The sequence below is a fragment of the Agelaius phoeniceus genome, chromosome 13 (assembly GCF_051311805.1).
Source record: "Agelaius phoeniceus isolate bAgePho1 chromosome 13, bAgePho1.hap1, whole genome shotgun sequence".
NCBI classification, from domain to species: domain Eukaryota; kingdom Metazoa; phylum Chordata; class Aves; order Passeriformes; family Icteridae; genus Agelaius; species Agelaius phoeniceus.
In genome coordinates, this window is record NC_135277.1 from 5,001 (window position 1) to 24,123 (window position 19,123).

The 19,123-nt window shown below is 51.4% G+C and overlaps 4 long non-coding RNA genes across 5 annotated transcripts; all 4 read right to left on the reverse strand.

The window, feature by feature from the left end:
* Window positions 1–10,052: 10,052 nt before the first annotated feature.
* On the reverse strand, window positions 10,053–11,655 carry LOC143695153 (uncharacterized). Of its 2 annotated transcripts, XR_013184114.1 has the most exons (5): window positions 11,137–11,655; window positions 11,031–11,058; window positions 10,776–10,943; window positions 10,613–10,692; window positions 10,053–10,535 (listed from the first exon to the last, which is right to left on the reverse strand). It is a non-coding gene; the product is annotated as an uncharacterized LOC143695153 (long non-coding RNA). The 2 variants fall into 2 exon arrangements; XR_013184113.1 differs by having other exon boundaries at window positions 10,613–10,943.
* Window positions 11,656–11,731: 76 nt separating this feature from the next.
* On the reverse strand, window positions 11,732–12,632 carry LOC143695152 (uncharacterized). The gene is made up of 3 exons (XR_013184112.1): window positions 12,469–12,632; window positions 12,305–12,385; window positions 11,732–12,227 (listed from the first exon to the last, which is right to left on the reverse strand). It is a non-coding gene; the product is annotated as an uncharacterized LOC143695152 (long non-coding RNA).
* Window positions 12,633–12,959: 327 nt separating this feature from the next.
* Window positions 12,960–14,790, reverse strand: LOC143695168 (uncharacterized). Its single transcript, XR_013184146.1, has 5 exons — window positions 14,525–14,790; window positions 14,419–14,446; window positions 14,164–14,331; window positions 14,000–14,080; window positions 12,960–13,922 (listed from the first exon to the last, which is right to left on the reverse strand). It is a non-coding gene; the product is annotated as an uncharacterized LOC143695168 (long non-coding RNA).
* Window positions 14,791–15,388: 598 nt separating this feature from the next.
* On the reverse strand, window positions 15,389–17,428 carry LOC143695170 (uncharacterized). Its single transcript, XR_013184150.1, has 6 exons — window positions 17,309–17,428; window positions 16,249–17,080; window positions 16,133–16,174; window positions 15,870–16,038; window positions 15,706–15,786; window positions 15,389–15,628 (listed from the first exon to the last, which is right to left on the reverse strand). It is a non-coding gene; the product is annotated as an uncharacterized LOC143695170 (long non-coding RNA).
* Window positions 17,429–19,123: the final 1,695 nt, after the last annotated feature.

A 19,123-nucleotide genomic window follows, 5' to 3' on the forward strand; every position in this document is an offset into this window, starting at 1 on the left:
CTAACCCTAACCCTAACCCTAACCCTAACCCTAACCCTAACCCTAACCCTAACCCTAACCCTAACCCTAACCCTAACCCTAACCCTAACCCTAACCCTAACCCTAACCACCCTAACCCTAACCCTAACCCTAACCCTAACCCTAACCCTAACCCTAACCCTAACCCTAACCCTAACCCTAACCCTAACCCTAACCCTAACCCTAACCCTAACCCTAACCCTAACCCTAACCCTAACCCTAACCCTAACCCTAACCCTAACCCTAACCCTAACCCTAACCCTACCCCTAACCCTAACCCTAACCCTAACCCTAACCCTAACCCTAACCCTAACCCTAACCCTAACCCTAACCCTAACCCTAACCCTAACCCTAACCCTAACCCTAACCCTAACCCTAACCCTAACCCTAACCCTAACCCTAACCCTAACCCTAACCCTAACCCTAACCCTAACCCTAACCCTAACCCTAACCCTAACCCTAACCCTAACCCTAACCCTAACCCTAACCCTAACCCTAACCCTAACCCTAACCCTAACCCTAACCCTAACCCTAACCCTAACCCTAACCCTAACCCTAACCCTAACCCTAACCCTAACCCTAACCCTAACCCTAACCCTAACCCTAACCCTAACCCTAACCCTAACCCTAACCCTAACCCTAACCCTAACCCTAACCCTAACCCTAACCCTAACCCTAACCCTAACCCTAACCCTAACCCTAACCCTAACCCTAACCCTAACCCTAACCCTAACCCTAACCCTAACCCTAACCCTAACCCTAACCCTAACCCTAACCCTAACCCTAACCCTAACCCTAACCCTAACCCTAACCCTAACCCTAACCCTAACCCTAACCCTAACCCTAACCCTAACCCTAACCCTAACCCTAACCCTAACCCTAACCCTAACCCTAACCCTAACCCTAACCCTAACCCTAACCCTAACCCTAACCCTAACCCTAACCCTAACCCTAACCCTAACCCTAACCCTAACCCTAACCCTAACCCTAACCCTAACCCTAACCCTAACCCTAACCCTAACCCTAACCCTAACCCTAACCCTAACCCTAACCCTAACCCTAACCCTAACCCTAACCCTAACCCTAACCCTAACCCTAACCCTAACCCTAACCCTAACCCTAACCCTAACCCTAACCCTAACCCTAACCCTAACCCTAACCCTAACCCTAACCCTAACCCTAACCCTAACCCTAACCCTAACCCTAACCCTAACCCTAACCCTAACCCTAACCCTAACCCTAACCCTAACCCTAACCCTAACCCTAACCCTAACCCTAACCCTAACCCTAACCCTAACCCTAACCCTAACCCTAACCCTAACCCTAACCCTAACCCTAACCCTAACCCTAACCCTAACCCTAACCCTAACCCTAACCCTAACCCTAACCCTAACCCTAACCCTAACCCTAACCCTAACCCTAACCCTAACCCTAACCCTAACCCTAACCCTAACCCTAACCCTAACCCTAACCCTAACCCTAACCCTAACCCTAACCCTAACCCTAACCCTAACCCTAACCCTAACCCTAACCCTAACCCTAACCCTAACCCTAACCCTAACCCTAACCCTAACCCTAACCCTAACCCTAACCCTAACCCTAACCCTAACCCTAACCCTAACCCTAACCCTAACCCTAACCCTAACCCTAACCCTAACCCTAACCCTAACCCTAACCCTAACCCTAACCCTAACCCTAACCCTAACCCTAACCCTAACCCTAACCCTAACCCTAACCCTAACCCTAACCCTAACCCTAACCCTAACCCTAACCCTAACCCTAACCCTAACCCTAACCCTAACCCTAACCCTAACCCTAACCCTAACCCTAACCCTAACCCTAACCCTAACCCTAACCCTAACCCTAACCCTAACCCTAACCCTAACCCTAACCCTAACCCTAACCCTAACCCTAACCCTAACCCTAACCCTAACCCTAACCCTAACCCTAACCCTAACCCTAACCCTAACCCTAACCCTAACCCTAACCCTAACCCTAACCCTAACCCTAACCCTAACCCTAACCCTAACCCTAACCCTAACCCTAACCCTAACCCTAACCCTAACCCTAACCCTAACCCTAACCCTAACCCTAACCCTAACCCTAACCCTAACCCTAACCCTAACCCTAACCCTAACCCTAACCCTAACCCTAACCCTAACCCTAACCCTAACCCTAACCCTAACCCTAACCCTAACCCTAACCCTAACCCTAACCCTAACCCTAACCCTAACCCTAACCCTAACCCTAACCCTAACCCTAACCCTAACCCTAACCCTAACCCTAACCCTAACCCTAACCCTAACCCTAACCCTAACCCTAACCCTAACCCTAACCCTAACCCTAACCCTAACCCTAACCCTAACCCTAACCCTAACCCTAACCCTAACCCTAACCCTAACCCTAACCCTAACCCTAACCCTAACCCTAACCCTAACCCTAACCCTAACCCTAACCCTAACCCTAACCCTAACCCTAACCCTAACCCTAACCCTAACCCTAACCCTAACCCTAACCCTAACCCTAACCCTAACCCTAACCCTAACCCTAACCCTAACCCTAACCCTAACCCTAACCCTAACCCTAACCCTAACCCTAACCCTAACCCTAACCCTAACCCTAACCCTAACCCTAACCCTAACCCTAACCCTAACCCTAACCCTAACCCTAACCCTAACCCTAACCCTAACCCTAACCCTAACCCTAACCCTAACCCTAACCCTAACCCTAACCCTAACCCTAACCCTAACCCTAACCCTAACCCTAACCCTAACCCTAACCCTAACCCTAACCCTAACCCTAACCCTAACCCTAACCCTAACCCTAACCCTAACCCTAACCCTAACCCTAACCCGCGGTGACGTCATGATGAGTCATCAAGATGGCGGCCCCCATGTGGTCACGTGGTACGGAACCAATATGGCGGCCCCCATGGGGTCACGTGATTGGCGACCAAGATGGCGGCCGCCGGGGATCACATGACCCGAGAGACAAGATGGCGGCGAGTGCTCTGTGACGTCAGTTACGACAAGATGGCGGCCGCTGACGTCATTTACGGCAGGGTGGCGGTTGTAGGGGGTGACGTCATTTACGGCAACAAGATGGTGGCGGCCAGGTGGTCACGTGATCGGGGACCAAGATGGCGGCCGTCGTGACGTCGTGATGACGCGTCCAAGATGGCGGTGCCCATACCGTCACGTGGCGGCGTCCAATATGGCGGCGCCCATGGGGTCATGTGACCGGGGACCAAGGTGGTGGCGGTCACGTGACTGGGGAGACAAGATGGCGGACCCTGTGATGTCATCAAATATGGCGGCGCCCAGGGGGTCACGTGGTGCGGGGGACAAGATGGCGGCCGGTGACGTCATTTACGGCAAAATGGCGGCCGTAGGGGGTGACGTCATTTACGGCAATATGGCGGCCGCGAGGGGGTCACGTGGTGCGGGCGACAAAATGGCGGCCGCGGGGTGCGTCACGTGGTACGGCAGGCAAGATGGCGGCCGGTGACGTCATTTACGGCAATATGGCGGCCGCGGGGGGTCAAGATGGCGGCCGTGCGGGGTGACGTCATTTACGGCAGCAAAATGGCGGCCGCGAGGGGGGGTCACGTGGTACGGGGGACAATATGGCGGCGGGGCGGGTGACGTCATTGGTGGCAAAATGGCGGCCGCCGGGACCCAGATTTTTTTCGGGGTTTCGGGGGGGTTTTGCGTGCTTTTCGTGGGTCGGTCGGGGTCGGAATGGCATTCCGGTTCATGCGGGGCGGGCGGCGGGGCGTGCGGGGGTCCGGGGGGCGCGGGGTGGGGGGTGCCGTTTCGGTCGGGCGACTGGAGTGGACGCCTGTGCAGTGGGGTCCTTTCTGGGGCGTGTCGCGCCGGTGACGTCATCGGGTGTGCGCCGCGGGTGCAGTACTGCCGGGTAGGCGGCAGGTGGCGCTGTGAGTGCAGTACCGGCCGGCAAGCAGCAGGTGGCGCTGTGCGTGCAGTACCGGCCGGCGAGCAGCAGGGGGCGCTGTGCGTGCAGTACCGGCCGGCAAACGGCAGGTGGCGCTGTGCATGTAGTACCCGGTTGCAGACGGCAGGTGGTGCTGTGGGTGCAGTACTCGCGAGTAAACGGCAGGTGGCGCTGTGAGTGCACGATCTATATGTAAATGGCACGGGGTGGGGTGGTGGCTTGCAGGGGGTGGGTCTGGCGAGGGGGGGCCGGCCACGGGGGTGGGGTGTGCATGTCTGGGGGTGGGCTGTAGGGGATGGGGGTGTGTGCAGGGGTGGGGTTTGGCTGGTGGCTACTGATTGCTGGCACCTGGGGTGGGAGGGGTCCCTATATACTGTATATAGTAAAAAGAAGAAAAACTATATGTCTGGTGCAGCAGTAGGAAATTTCAGGCTCCCGGGGAGTAAATGGATGTCTTTTAATTTTTTTTTTTTTTTTTTTTTTACTCCCAGGGAGCCTGAAAGTTTCTACTGCTGCTTTTTTAAACTAAAGCTAGAAAGGAAAACAAAGTTAGAAAAAGAAGGAGAGAGAGAGAGAGAGAGAGAGAGAGAAAAGGAGAGACAAAAGGGAGAAAGAGAGAGAGAGAGAGAGAGAGAGAGAGAGAGAGAGAGAGAGAGAGAGGAAAGAGGAAAAGAGAGAGAGAGAGAGAGAGAGAGAGAGAGAGAGAGAGAGAGAGAGAAGGAGAGACAAAAAGAGAGAGAGAGAGAAGCAGAGAGGAAAAACAGACAGAAGCAAAAAGAAAAGACAGAGAAGCAAAGAGAAAAGACAGAGAGAGAAGCAAAGAGAAAAGAGAGACAGAAGCAGAGAGAAAAGACAAAGACAGAAAGGCAGAGAGAAAAGACAGACAGAAGCAGAGAAAAAAGACAGAGAGAGAAGCAAGAAGAAAAGAGAGACATAGCAGCAGAGAGAAAAGACAAAGAGAGAGAAGCACAGAGAAAAGACAGACAGAGAAGCAGAGAGAAAAGGGAGAGAGAAAAGAGTTGGAAAAAAATAGAGGGAGAGAACAGGGACAAAAATGGAAAGAAGAGGAGAGAACAGAGGGAGAAGACACAGAGGGAGACAGAGAGGGAGAAGAGATATAGATAGGAAAAGACAAAGAAGAGACAAGAAGACAGAAGAAAACACAGGAAGACAGAGTGAGACAGGAAAAGGAGGGTGGGAGAACTGAAGAAGAACAGGACTTAGAGGGAAAAAGAAAGTGGTTAGGATTAGAGTGAAGGTGAAAACTTAGGAGTGGGCTGAAAAAGGAAAGGACTAAGAGCAAAAAACACAAACCGAGGAAAAGGAGAAGGTGGAAAGAAAAAGAAGCGAGAGGACTGAGATAGACAGTTATAAAGGCAACAGAAACAAAGGGTTAGATATGGATGGAAGTTAAGGGAGAAATAGAACAGTAAAGTGAGGAGCAAAAGGAAGAAATACAGTGGAAAGAAATGACAACACCACACCAAAAAAGGACAGGAGCCACAGTGGGGGTAGGGAAGGGCAGGGGGGATCTTTATTAAGGGTGACTCAACTTTATTAAAAGAATGTTTTCATTTATACATCAACAAAATACATGGAAACAGTGTATACAAATGCAAGTGCAGATACAATCCATAGACGCACTGGTAAAAATGGAGTTTACATACAGAGCAATACAGGGCAAGGCAGCAGCTAAGGCAAAAGCAATACAGAGCAATACAGCAAAATGCAGCAGCTAATGCAAATGCAATACACAGCAATACAGCAAAATGCAGCAGTTAATGCAAATGCAATACACACCAATACAGAGCAATGCAGCAGCTAATGCAAATGCAATACAGAGCAATACAGCAAAATGCAGCAGTTAATGCAAATGCAATACACACCAATACAGAGCAATACAACACATACTAACACAAGATGATAACCTTTTTCTATTTTCATTACAGGTTGATTTATTGTCACAGGACACCCAAAACAACAAAAGCACACATAAAACAACACTCATCTACCATTAACACCCCCTTCACAGGACACACAAACGCACCATCGCTACCATCACAACTGCTAAATTACACCCCAGTAATCATTGCTCCTCGGGAACATGGTTCCCGGGATCACGAAAAATCCTCCTGCCTGACGAAAACCCCGGTCCCTGGCCGGTCCGCGCCCAAACTTTGGCGATGAACGTCGCCTCGCTGACCGACCGGGACCCGGGAAAAAAAAACCCAGCCGGGGGGGAAAAAAAAAAAACCCCCCCAGCTGGGGATTTTTTATTCTAAATTTAAAAATGAGTTGAAAGACCTGAAAGGCAAAACTCATACAACGTTACAACCCTACAACCCTTCAACACACACACACTGCCTTCAGCTTACACACACACCCATGCTGACTCACACCTCAAACTCTCTGCTAACCCTCAGCACGGACTCCCGCCCCTCCTCGGGAACCCGGTTCCCGGGAGGCCCCGAAAAATCCTCCTGCCTGACGAAAACCCCGGTCCCTGGCCGGTCCGCGCCCAAACTTTGGCGATGAACCTCACCTCGCTGACCGACCGGGACCCGGGAAAAAAAAACCCAGCCGGGGGGAAAAAAAAAAAACCCCCCGGCTGGGGATTTTTTATTCTAAATTTAAAAATGAGTTGAAAAACCTGAAAGGCAAAACTCATTCAACATTAGAACCCTACAACCCTTCAATACACACACACTGCCTTCAGCTTACACACAAACCCATGCTGACTCACACCTCAACCTCTCTGCTAATCCTCGGCACACGCTCACGCCCCTCCTCGGGAACGTGGTTCCCGGGAGCCTCCTAGAAATTCTCCTGCCTGACAAAAACCCCGGTCCCGGGCCGGTCCGCACCCAAACTTTGGCTATGAATGTTGCCTCACGGACCGACCGGGACCGAGGAAAAAAAAACCCAGCCGGGGGGGAAAAAAAAAAAAACCCCCCGGCTGGGGATTTTTTATTCTAAATTTAAAAATGAGTTGAAAAACCTGAAAAGCAAAAGCCACACACACAAGGTTAAATCCAGTCAGCATGCACTCACACACACAGACACGTGCTCTCACTCACGCTCTTCCCGCTTACATGCTTGGTGTGGCCCTTACTCGAGACGCTGAAGAGAGCGCTTCCACGCTTCTTCTGGGTGCCGCTCCTTGATGTCAAATGGTAGATTCTGGGGAAATCGGTAGCCTCGAGGACCTGTGAGACGACAGGAAGCGGTAAATGAGTGGCTATCTGACAGCTAGGACTTGTCCCTGCTCTGACCGATAAATTTTCTACCCAAAACCCCATTAAAGACAGATGAACAGTAAAGTTTTTATAACTTTTCTACCTAACTGTGACTACGTGCCAGGGCAGGGCAGCTCCGAGCATAAGTGGTACAGTGTAAGTACATACAGTATAAACCAGCATAGGCACACACAATATAAGTACATACAGTATAAGCCAACATAGGTACACACAGTATAAGTACATACAGTATAAGCCAGCATAGGTACACACAGTGTACGTACATACAGTATGAGTACAGACAGTAGAAGCCAACACAGGTACATACAATGTAAGTACATACAGTACAAGCCAAAATAAGTACATACAGTATAAGCAAACATAGGTACACACAGTGTAAAGACATACAGTATAAGCCAGCACAGGTACATACGGTATAAGTACATACAGTATAAGCCAGCATAGGTACACACAATGTAATTACATACAGTATAAGCCAACATAGGTACACACACTGTAAGGACATATAGTATAAGCCAGCATAGGTACACACAATGTAATTACATACAGTATAAGCCAACATAGGTACATGCAATGTAAGCCGGGACTTGAGAGAGCTCTCTGGAAGATTAATTCTTGAACCCTATACCCCTCGGGAGGATGGAACCTATCGAACTCCTGCAGTCAAGTGAGGAGGGTGTAAGCCGCTCCCTCGGGAACTTCAAGACAATGGCGTGGAAAAAAAGGCACTACCAAAGCCGGTAGTGAGAAAGAAGACGGATGAGAACATCTTGTCCCTTTGAGGATCTTGTCCCTTCCTGTCTCAAAGAGTAAAACTGTAAAGATGCTGGAATAAGGGATATCCGGAAAGGAACGTGAGTACAATATGGCCTATGTGGCACGGAATAGTGCCGATAAAGCGTCGAGACGTAACAAGGGCCTATGACGTGGAAGACAACAGACAGGGACTACATAACACAGACACGGACGCCATGACATAGACACGGACAACATAACACAGAGACGAGTGGCAACTGCCTGGCACTGTCCCCTTAGGGACCTGAGATTCCTAGCGCAAGATGAGCCAGAGGCAGATGATGCCAAAGGAAAGGAAGCCCTATGACAAGAGCACGTGATGATGAAATGGAACTCATCAAAAGAAGTTAGTGCCGAAGTAGTTAAGAGAATGCTCGAGAGGCTCGGCGAGCCTAGAGAAGGAAGCCGACTGCCGGGTGACCGTGGCCGTGGCTCCGGACGTGAAGGCGAGCTCCTCGGGGGAAAGATCCGTGACGACGTCGAGTCGAGGGAGGCGGACGACGCAAAGTACATGAAAATGTGGAGATGGGTCGGAACTGCCCTGCCCGGCAAAGGCTCTGGCGAGGCTGAGGGGAAACCCTCTCCCTTTACTTCCAGAGAGCCCATGCCCCTACAGACCTCTCCGCTAAGCTGACATCAGATTGCCTCCTGTGAGAGTAAAGGCTTTTCCCCTTCTCCCAACCACTGGCCCCGACACTTAGCTTTTGGAAGAGGAGCGGACGAAATCCATCCTCAGTCGGACATGGACGTGGAGATGCTCTCTGTGTGTGCTTCAGTGCTGCCATTTCCAAGCTTGGGCTACGAGGCTCCTCAGGGTACCTGAGACAAAACAGAAAATGTGACTATTGCCCTCAACAACAGTAATCCCCAGGACTCCTCCGCACCCCTGCCCCGGCTCACCTCAAAGCTTGATTTGGCTCTGGAGGGTGCCCGGAAGATGCCTGCGAAGAGAAAAGGTACACGCTTAGCATGCTGCTGTGTAACGCTCACCTATGGGTCAGCCTGCCTAAACTCTGACTCACCTGCCCTCCTCTGTTCCAGGGCATGCCTAGGGCAGCGAGGGCACCTGCAAAGAAACAAAGCGGAAAAGCATGCTGAGATACTGTGAAAACGCAACCTCCCAAATCTGACAAGGATGCCACACCGATACCTTAAGCTCTCACCCACCTGGCATAGGCGTGCTCGGCCAGGAGAGACGGCAAGTGGACCACCTAAAATAAAAAAACAAGAGGAGATGCTTAGAGCTTCACCAAAACTGAGACCTCAACAATAACAACTGCTTCTGTATGCTACTCAATGCTCACCTCGCCCACTCGGCCTTGACTGCTGCTCTCGGCCTTGACTTCCTAAAAATAGAGACAAAGAACAATGCTGTAACAGCCACCATTTAGGTTTCCTCTGCAGAGAAAAACATGGACTCACCTGCTCAGGGGAATCCCCGCACCTGGGATGGGGGGCTCTGCCCTGGATTTTATCCTTCTGCATCTGAAAGAAAGTTAGGACAAGAGTCAAACTGTTGCAGGATAACTTAAGAGCTCCAGATATCTTGTGTCCATCTACAAATCCCACCTAGAGTCCAACTGCACCCCACATTACAAACTCCAAGTCCCCGGGACTTCTCATATTGCACCGGGCTATGCAGCAGGGCAGAGCAGCTCCGGCACAAATGTGTGCGCACACCCGTGAAACAGGACAGACAGGATGTGACAAATAACAGGGACACAACACGAACAGAAATCTCAAGACAAGAAGCATGACTGCAAGGAGCACAAGGACAGAAAATTACATGGCTGAGGTAAGACCAATGGCGAGCTGATGAGGCTCAGAGAAACCTGGAGGAACAAGATGCTAACCGAATGATTTAGTCCAAAAACTGCAAAGATGGATGCCTGAGAATCCTACGGCCAGAAGCCTCTACCTGCCCTCACGTTCTTTCCAGTCCTAGTCCGCCATAATGGATCCTGGCGGGGCAGAGCTGTCCACACAGCTCAGAACAAGACCTGAAAAGACACCTGACCGGATGCGGCTAAAGAGACAAGAGAGTCTGATGCCTGTCTGAGTTCCTGAGGCGAAAGTTCTATGGCCTGGGTGCCAGGCCGAGGAATGCAGAGATCGCAGATGCTAACAACGATGCCAGGGTTTCTGACAGGCCCCTCCAAGGCCTAAAGTAAAAGACATGACACATCCAAACACACATAATACACAAAAGACAAGTGACACAATACACACCGGGACTGCTCTGCCCTGCTCTCCTCAGCGCTGTGATCCAAAGTCAGGCTTTGCTTTTATGGGGCCTAAGGGGCCGCTTCATGGACAGCCCCCATCTCCAAAGGGGACTCAAAAACCCCTCCCAGTAATTCCCAAACCAGCACCCTGCTTTCATCCCCCCTGTAGGTCGTGGGCCTCTACTTATCTCTCGCGCAGCTGGGGATGCCGGTCTCAGGTGTGAAGAAAGGCCACCTCGTCAGCCAGGAAGCTCCTGCTGGCACCGGGCTGGTGTCTCTCGGACAGCTGTATTAAAGAAAACCAAACATCAGTGCCCGATCTTGGCAGCCCATCGGCCAAAAGCCCACAAGTCTGTTACTCACCGCGCTCCTAAGAACGCTCGGCTGCTCGGGCCGCACGCTTCGGGCACGCTCAGAGACCGAGGCCGTCGTCCCGGGGGTGCCTGGGTTAAGAGGAGATGAGGGGATTTGGCATGGCTGAAACCTGAGGGGACCCTCGCTCCTCCCCCCTACTTCCCCGACTCACCGCAACTCCTGGGCAGCTGCTGAAGGCCACCTGGATGGCACCTTTAAATAGAAAAGTTCAGGGCTTCATCACCAGGTCCTGTAATGCATCCACAGGGCTCACACATGCAGGGAACCCGGTGCGTCGGCCGGCTGGTGACGGGGGCTTGGCAGGCTCCGAGTGGATTGCCTAAAGCACAAAAAAGAGAATGGAAGCTTAGAGCAGCACCAGAAACTGAGAGCTGAGCAATAACAGCTACTTCTCTCCACTGCTCACCTTGACTGCTGGTATCCAGATTTCCTTCCTAAAAAGAAAGACAAAGAACAGAGCTGTAACAGAGTCACCACATACACTTCTGCTGCAGAGACAAATGGTGCCTCACCTGCTCGGGGGAAACCGCTCACCCGGGATGGGGCCCTCTGGCACACGTTTAATCATCTGAATCTGAAAACAAAGTTAGGACAAGAGTCAAACTGTTGCAGGATAACTTAAGAGCTCCAGATATCCTGTGTCCATCTACACATCCCACCTAGAGTCCAACTGCACCCCACATTAAAAACTTCAAGTCCCCGGGACTTCTCATATTGCACCGGGCTATGCGGCAGGGCAGAGCAGCTCCGGAACAAATATGTGTGCAGTCACCCGTGACACAGGACAGACGGGACGTGACAGACAACGGGGACACAACACGGACAGAAATCTCCTGGCAATGAAAATGGCTGCGAGGACTGAGAGAATGCAAAAGGAGATGACCGAGGGGAGACCGATGGTGAGCTGATGAGGCTCAGAGAAACCTGGAGGAAGAAGATGCTAACTGAATGATTTATTCCAAGAACTGCAAAGATGGACGCCCAAGAATCGTACAGTCAGCGGCCTCTACCTGCCCTCACATTCTTTTGAGTCCTACTCCGCCATAATGGATCCTGGCGGGGCAGAGCTGTCCACACAGCTCAGAACAAGACCTGAAAAGACACCTGACCGGATGCGGCTAAAGAGACAAGAGAGTCTGATGCCTGTCTGAGCTCCTGAGGCGAAAGTTCTATGGCCTGGGTGCCAGGCCGAGGAATGCAGAGATCGCAGATGCTAACAATGATGCCAGGGTTTCTGACAGGCCCCTCCAAGGCCTAAAGTAAAAGACATGACACATCCAAACACACATAATACACAAAAGACAAGTGACACGATACACACCGGGACTGCTCTGCCCTGCGCACCTCAGCGCTGTGATCCGAAGTCAGGCTTCGCTTTTAGGGGGCCTAAGGGGCCGCTTCATGGACACCCCCAATCTCCAAAAGGGACTCAAAAACCCCTCCCAGTAATTCCCAAACCAGCCCCCTGCTTTCATCCCCCCTGTGGGTCGTGGCCCTCTACTTATCTCTCGCACAGCTGGGGATGCTGGTCTCGGGTGCGAAGAAAGGCCACTTTGTCAGCCGGGAAGGTCCTGCTGGCACCGGGCTGGTGTCTCTCACACAGCTGTATTAAAGAAAACCAAACATCAGTGCCCGATCTTGGCAGCCCATCGGCCAAAACCCCACAAGTCTGCTACTCACCATGCTCCTAAGAACGCTCGGCTGCTCGGGCCGCACGCTTCGGGAACGCTCGGAGACCGAGGCCGTCGTCACGGGGGGTGCCTGGGTTAAGAGGAGATGAGGTGATTTGGCATGGCTGAAACCTGAGGGGACCCTCGCTCCTCCTCCCTACTTCCCCGACTCACCGCAACTCCTTGGCAGGTGCCCAAGGCCACCCGGATGGCACCTTTAAATAGAAGAGTTCAGGGCTTCCTCACCAGGTCCTGTAATGCATCCACAGGGCTCACACGTGCAGGGAACCCGGTGCATCGGCCGGCTGGTGACGGGGGCTTGGCAGGCTCCGAGTGGATTGCCTAAGGCACAAAAAAGAGAAAGGAAGCTTAGAGCAGCACCAGAAACTGAGACCTGAGCAATAACAACTACTTCTCTCCACTGCTCACCTTGACTGCTGGTATCCAGATTTACTTCCTAAAAAGAAAGACAAAGAACAGAGCTGTAACAGAGTCACCACATACACTTCTGCTGCAGAGACAAATGGTGCCTCACCTGCTCGGGGGAAAGCGCTCACCCGGGATGGGGCCCTCTGGCACACGTTTAATCCATCTGAATCTGAAAAAAAAAGTCAGGACAAGAGTCAAACTGTTGCAGAATAACTTAAGAGCCCCAGATATCCTGTGTCCATCTACACATCCCACCTAGAGTCCAACTGCACCCCACATTAAAAACTTCAAGTCCCCGGGACTTCTCATATTGCACCGGGCTATGCGGCAGGGCAGAGCAGCTCCGGAACAAATATGTGTGCAGTCACCCGTGACACAGGACAGACGGGACGTGACAGACAACGGGGACACAACACGGACAGAAAGCTCCTGGCAAGGAAAATGGCTGCGAGGACTGAGAGAATGCAAAAGGAGATGACCGAGGGGAGACCGATGGTGAGCTGATGAGGCTCAGAGAAACCTGGAGGAAGAAGATGCTAACTGAATGATTTATTCCAAGAACTGCAAAGATGGACGCCCAAGAATCGTACAGTCAGCGGCCTCTACCTGCCCTCACGTTCTTTCCAGTCCTAGTCCGCCATAATGGATCCTGGCGGGGCAGAGCTGTCCACACAGCTCAGAACAAGACCTGAAAAGACACCTGACCGGATGCGGCTAAAGAGACAAGAGAGTCTGATGCCTGTCTGAGCTCCTGAGGCGAAAGTTCTATGGCCTGGGTGCCAGGCCGAGGAATGCAGAGATCGCAGATGCTAACAATGATGCCAGGGTTTCTGACAGGCCCCTCCAAGGCCTAAAGTAAAAGACATGACACATCCAAACACACATAATACACAAAAGACAAGTGACACGATACACACCGGGACTGCTCTGCCCTGCGCACCTCAGCGCTGTGATCCGAAGTCAGGCTTCGCTTTTAGGGGGCCTAAGGGGCCGCTTCATGGACACCCCCAATCTCCAAAAGGGACTCAAAAACCCCTCCCAGTAATTCCCAAACCAGCCCCCTGCTTTCATCCCCCCTGTGGGTCGTGGCCCTCTACTTATCTCTCGCACAGCTGGGGATGCTGGTCTCGGGTGCGAAGAAAGGCCACTTTGTCAGCCGGGAAGGTCCTGCTGGCACCGGGCTGGTGTCTCTCACACAGCTGTATTAAAGAAAACCAAACATCAGTGCCCGATCTTGGCAGCCCATCGGCCAAAACCCCACAAGTCTGCTACTCACCATGCTCCTAAGAACGCTCGGCTGCTCGGGCCGCACGCTTCGGGAACGCTCGGAGACCGAGGCCGTCGTCACGGGGGGTGCCTGGGTTAAGAGGAGATGAGGTGATTTGGCATGGCTGAAACCTGAGGGGACCCTCGCTCCTCCTCCCTACTTCCCCGACTCACCGCAACTCCTTGGCAGGTGCCCAAGGCCACCCGGATGGCACCTTTAAATAGAAGAGTTCAGGGCTTCCTCACCAGGTCCTGTAATGCATCCACAGGGCTCACACGTGCAGGGAACCCGGTGCATCGGCCGGCCGGTGACGGGGGCTTGGCAGGCTCCGAGTGGATTGCCTAAGGCACAAAAAAGAGAAAGGAAGCTTAGAGCAGCACCAGAAACTGAGACCTGAGCAATAACAACTACTTCTCTCCACTGCTCACCTTGACTGCTGGTATCCAGATTTACTTCCTAAAAAGAAAGACAAAGAACAGAGCTGTAACAGAGTCACCGCATACACTTCTGCTGCAGAGACAAATGGTGCCTCACCTGCTCGGGGGAAAGCGCTCACCCGGGATGGGGCCCTCTGGCACACATTTAATCCATCTGAATCTGAAAAAAAAAGTCAGGACAAGAGTCAAACTGTTGCAGAATAACTTAAGAGCTCCAGATATCCTGTGTCCATCTACAAATCCCACCTAGAGTCCAACTACATCCCACATTACAAACTTCAAGTCCCCGGGACTTCTCCTATTGCACCAGGCTATGCGGCAGAGCAGAGCAGCTCCGGCACAAATGTGTGTGCGGACACCTGTGACACAGGACAGACGGGACGTGACAAACAACGGGGACACAACACGGACAGAAAGCTCCTGGCAAGGAAAATGGCTGCGAGGACTGAGAGAATGCAAAAGGGGATGACCGAGGGGAGACCAATGGTGAGCTGATGAGGCTCAGAGAAACCTGGAGGAAGAAGATGCTAACTGAATGATTTATTCCAAGAACTGCAAAGATGGATGCCCGAGAATCCCATGGTCAGAAGCCTCTACCTGCCCTCTCGTTCTTTCCAGTCCTAGTCCGCCATAATGGATCCTGGCAGGGCACAGCTGTCCATACAGCTCAGAACAGGACCTGAAAAGACACCTGACCGGATGCTTCTAAGAAGACAAGAGAGTCTGATGCCTGTCTGAGCTCCTGAGTCCAAAGTTCTACAGCTTGGCTGCCAGGCTGAGGAATGCAGAGATCGCAGATGCTAACAATGATGCCAGGGTTTCTGACAGGCCCCTCCAAGGCCTAAGGTAAAGGACATGACACATCCAAACACACATAATACACAAAAGACAAGTGACACGATACACACCGGGACTGCTCTGCCCTGCGCACCTCAGCACCGTGCTGAAAAGTCAGGCTTTGCTTTTAGGGGCCTAAGGGGCCGCTCCATGGACACCCCCATCTGCAAAGGAGACTCAAAAACCCCTCCCGGTGGGTCCCTACCCTGCGCCCCTCTTTCATCCCCTCTGTGGGTTGTAGCCCTCTACTTATCTCTCGGACATCTGGGGATGCCGGTCCGTGTCAGGTGTGAAGGAAGGCCGCCTCAACGTCTGGGAAGTTCCTGCTGGCACTGTTGTTCAACAGCTTCCTGTTGTTTCTTAGCTACATGAAAGAAATCCAAATATCAATGCATGATCTCTGCAGCACACTGGCCAAAACCCAACAATTCTGCTACTCACCGTTCTCCTAAGAATGCCTGGCTCCTGGGGCCGCACCCTTCGGCAGCGCTCCGAGGCTGATGGAGTTGTCACCGGGTAAGCCTGGTGTAAGAGGAGACAAGGTCATGTGGCATTGCTGAAACCTGAGCGGACCCTTGCTCCTCTTCTCTACTTCCCCGACTCACCAGTGACTCCTCGGCCGGTGCCCAAGGCTACCCTGGTGACACCTTTAAACAGAAAAGGCAGAGGCTTCATCGACGAGTCCCGTGATTCTTCCGCAGGGCTCGGGAGAGCGGCACACCCGGTGCGTCGGCCGGTTGGTGACTGGGGCTCGGTGTACTCCGAGTGGATTGCCTAAAGCGCAGAAACGGGAACAGATGCTTAGAGTTGCACCGGAAAGCGAGACTGGAGCAATAACAACTGCTTCTGGACGCTACTCAATGCTCACCTTGCCCACCTCATCTTGACTGCCGATATCCAGTTTTACCTCCTAAAAAGGAAAAGAACAGTGCTGTAACAGAGTCACACTTTACACTCCCCCTGCAGAGACAAACGGTGATTGACCTGCTCGGGGGAACCTCCTCACTCGGGATGGGTGGATGGATTTTGCCCTGGATTTTATCCTTCTGCATCTGAAAGAAAGCGAGGACAAAAGTCAAAGGGCTGCAGGATAACTTCACAGCTCCAAACATCTTCTGTCTATCTAGGAATATCATCTAGAGTCTGGCAATACCCCACAAACTGCAAGTCCCTGGGACTTGTCCTGTTGCAGCAGGCTATGCGGCAGGGCAGGGCAGAGCAGCTCCGCCACAAACATGTGCGGACACCCGTGACACAGAATGTGACAAACAGGGGGATAACAAACACAACACATCATGCTTGTGGTGAGGGTCTCGAGGGGAAAAGGCAAAAGGGACCCCAAGGACACACTAGGTAACACGGTACACCGGACAACACGACGTGGACTGGAACTGTTCTGCGCTGCCCGCCCGAAAGCTGCCATCAAAAGGAGAGCCTCCCCCTTTAGCTGTCCTAAGAGGGCCCTTGGAGAAGATTGCTTTTCCCTCTGCTAATTTTTAAATCTGTCCCAGGAACTCCCAACCCGCTACTCTCCCATTGTCCCATCTCCAGGCCGTGGCCCTGACTTATCTTTTGGATGATCGGTGATGTGGATCCACGTTGCACCTGAAATGAGTCTGCCTCGGAGGGCCCCGTGATTGCCTGTTAGCCTCTCGGTCAGCTACAATAAAGAAAAACAAAACCAAAGTATGAGTACAGAGTTATGTGGGCCAAATCCCAGCAAGTCAGATACTTGCCCTCTCCTGAGTGTGCCTGGCTCCTTCAGGCTCCAGCTTCATCCTGATTCCAAGGCTGTGGCCATTATTATGAGTGGCACCTGGGTAAGAGAAAGGCAAAGTGAAATGGCGTTCCTGTGAGTGCAGTGGATGACCGTGTGTGCTGTAAGACATGTGAATGCCTCTGCTAGGCTTCTGAAAAGCCTTGGGGTGGAGGCTCAAATAAACACCCTTTCTCACCCTGCTGCCTTCAAAACCACCCCCCCAACAATAACTCCTAACTGGATACCTGCTCAGCCTCCCTCTCCTAGTCACAATCCTCAACTCACCTGAAGCCTCAATCTCAAACATCATCTTTGATACTGGGCAGATCCCTCTTGTGACATGATGAATCTGCTGAAAAGTGTTGTAGTTGACACAACCTGGAGCCTCTGGAAGCTGCACTCTTCCTAAAAAAAAATACAAAACAAAATATGAACAAAACCAGAAATTACAAATGCACTTTACCACCCCTAAACACAAAACCCAAAATTGTGAACTTAAATAGTCCCTGTATTCTATGCTGTTTTCTTCGCAGCATCTTTAAAGCCTCTGTTGCTTTAGGTACCCAGAAACACCTACTGAAAACAAGCTGCGATAAGCTGAAAGAGCCTCTTGACTGAAATGAGAAGAGAGCTCTTATCCTAGCACATCCCAGAGAGGGAATGAACCCCCTCAGCAAAAGCTGGGGTTAATATACCCCTGATGGTGCCCGCCTCTCGTTCCCATGGCACCCAGGAAAAGGGAGGGGGCTGATCCCACCGGGCATAAAAGCCCTCAGAGAAGCTACAGCTGTTTGGCTCCTATGACTCAAATTCAAGGGGAGCAAAGGGCTTGTTATAGAAGAAAACTCTTCAGAAAAATAACAGTGCTTTCTTTTTTGCAACAACTACTTGGAGTAAAAGGGCAGAAAACTGGTAAGAAATATAACTTTCTGTTTAGGCAGCATAACTAGATAAATTGGGTAATTTGCTGTTAACTTACTTATAATTATTCCTTAGTGGCTACTAAGTAGTACTTCAAGTGTGACTAAGTCCAGTGGAGAAGAAGGCTTATGATATGAATAGTCTAAGTCTCCTTGGGACCTCTAATTAGGCCTATCTACATTATAAGTAAAAATAAGAAAAATAAAAGCTTCCCAGGCAGTGTAAGGGTTAAGTGCATGCTAGGCTCACCCTACTCTGAGGTACTTGGTCCTACGGCACAGAAAGAAGGGCCCTGAAATGTAGTTTTAAACCCTTAAAATGCTGAAAAAGGCAGAGCTTCCTTCCAGTGCACCCCTTAAACAGAGGGTTAAACAGAGGAAATGGGGCATTTACTTCTACTGAAACTAATACAATGGCAAATAAATAGCTTCTGCCCTTTAATTTATTCTCCTTAAGTACTGGGAAAAGAGGGGTTTTCATCACTTTAAATCTCTCCAGTGATGAAAAAAGAGGGATTTTTCCCTCAGTTCAAACTCTTATGGAGGGATAGCTGGGCTTCTCCCTCAATTTAGGCCTCAGGACAACAAAAAGGGGCCGGCTATCCTAAATTCAAACCCATAAGAAACATTTTCAATACTTTTCCTTTCTACTTAAACTGGAAAATAATAGAAAATGCGGACTCCCTGTCAATTAACACCCCTGACAGCATAGAAAAGGCAGGGATTCTTTCAACTGAGACTATTAAAATGGCAGGGGAAGCAGAGTCCCTCCCAGTTTGAACACAAAATATAAAGGAAAAGGAAGCTTTTTGCCTTTTTTCTAAACCCTTTTTCTCCTAATAACCCCTCTCCTTTCTAGGAGTGCTGTGGAGGGTCTGGGGGCCCTGGGGAGGGACTGACACAGTAAAAGGGGAAAGTTGAAAGCCCTCTCCTGGAACCCCACATGCTGCCTGGCCTGCTCAGATGCTGCCCCTTGGCAAAAGGGCTCTTCCCTTGGCATTTTCTCAAAGTGATGCTCCGTGCCGAGGTGGGTCTGGCTGCTCCCTAGTCCGTGCTGGATGCTCCGACCGTAGTTCCCGTAGGGACCGTAGGGTCCCAAGGAGGGACCCTTGGGATGCCCCCGTTAGCCCCTCTGGACTAGCAGCTCCCTGTGCGGGTGTGACTGGGTAACCCTCTGAAA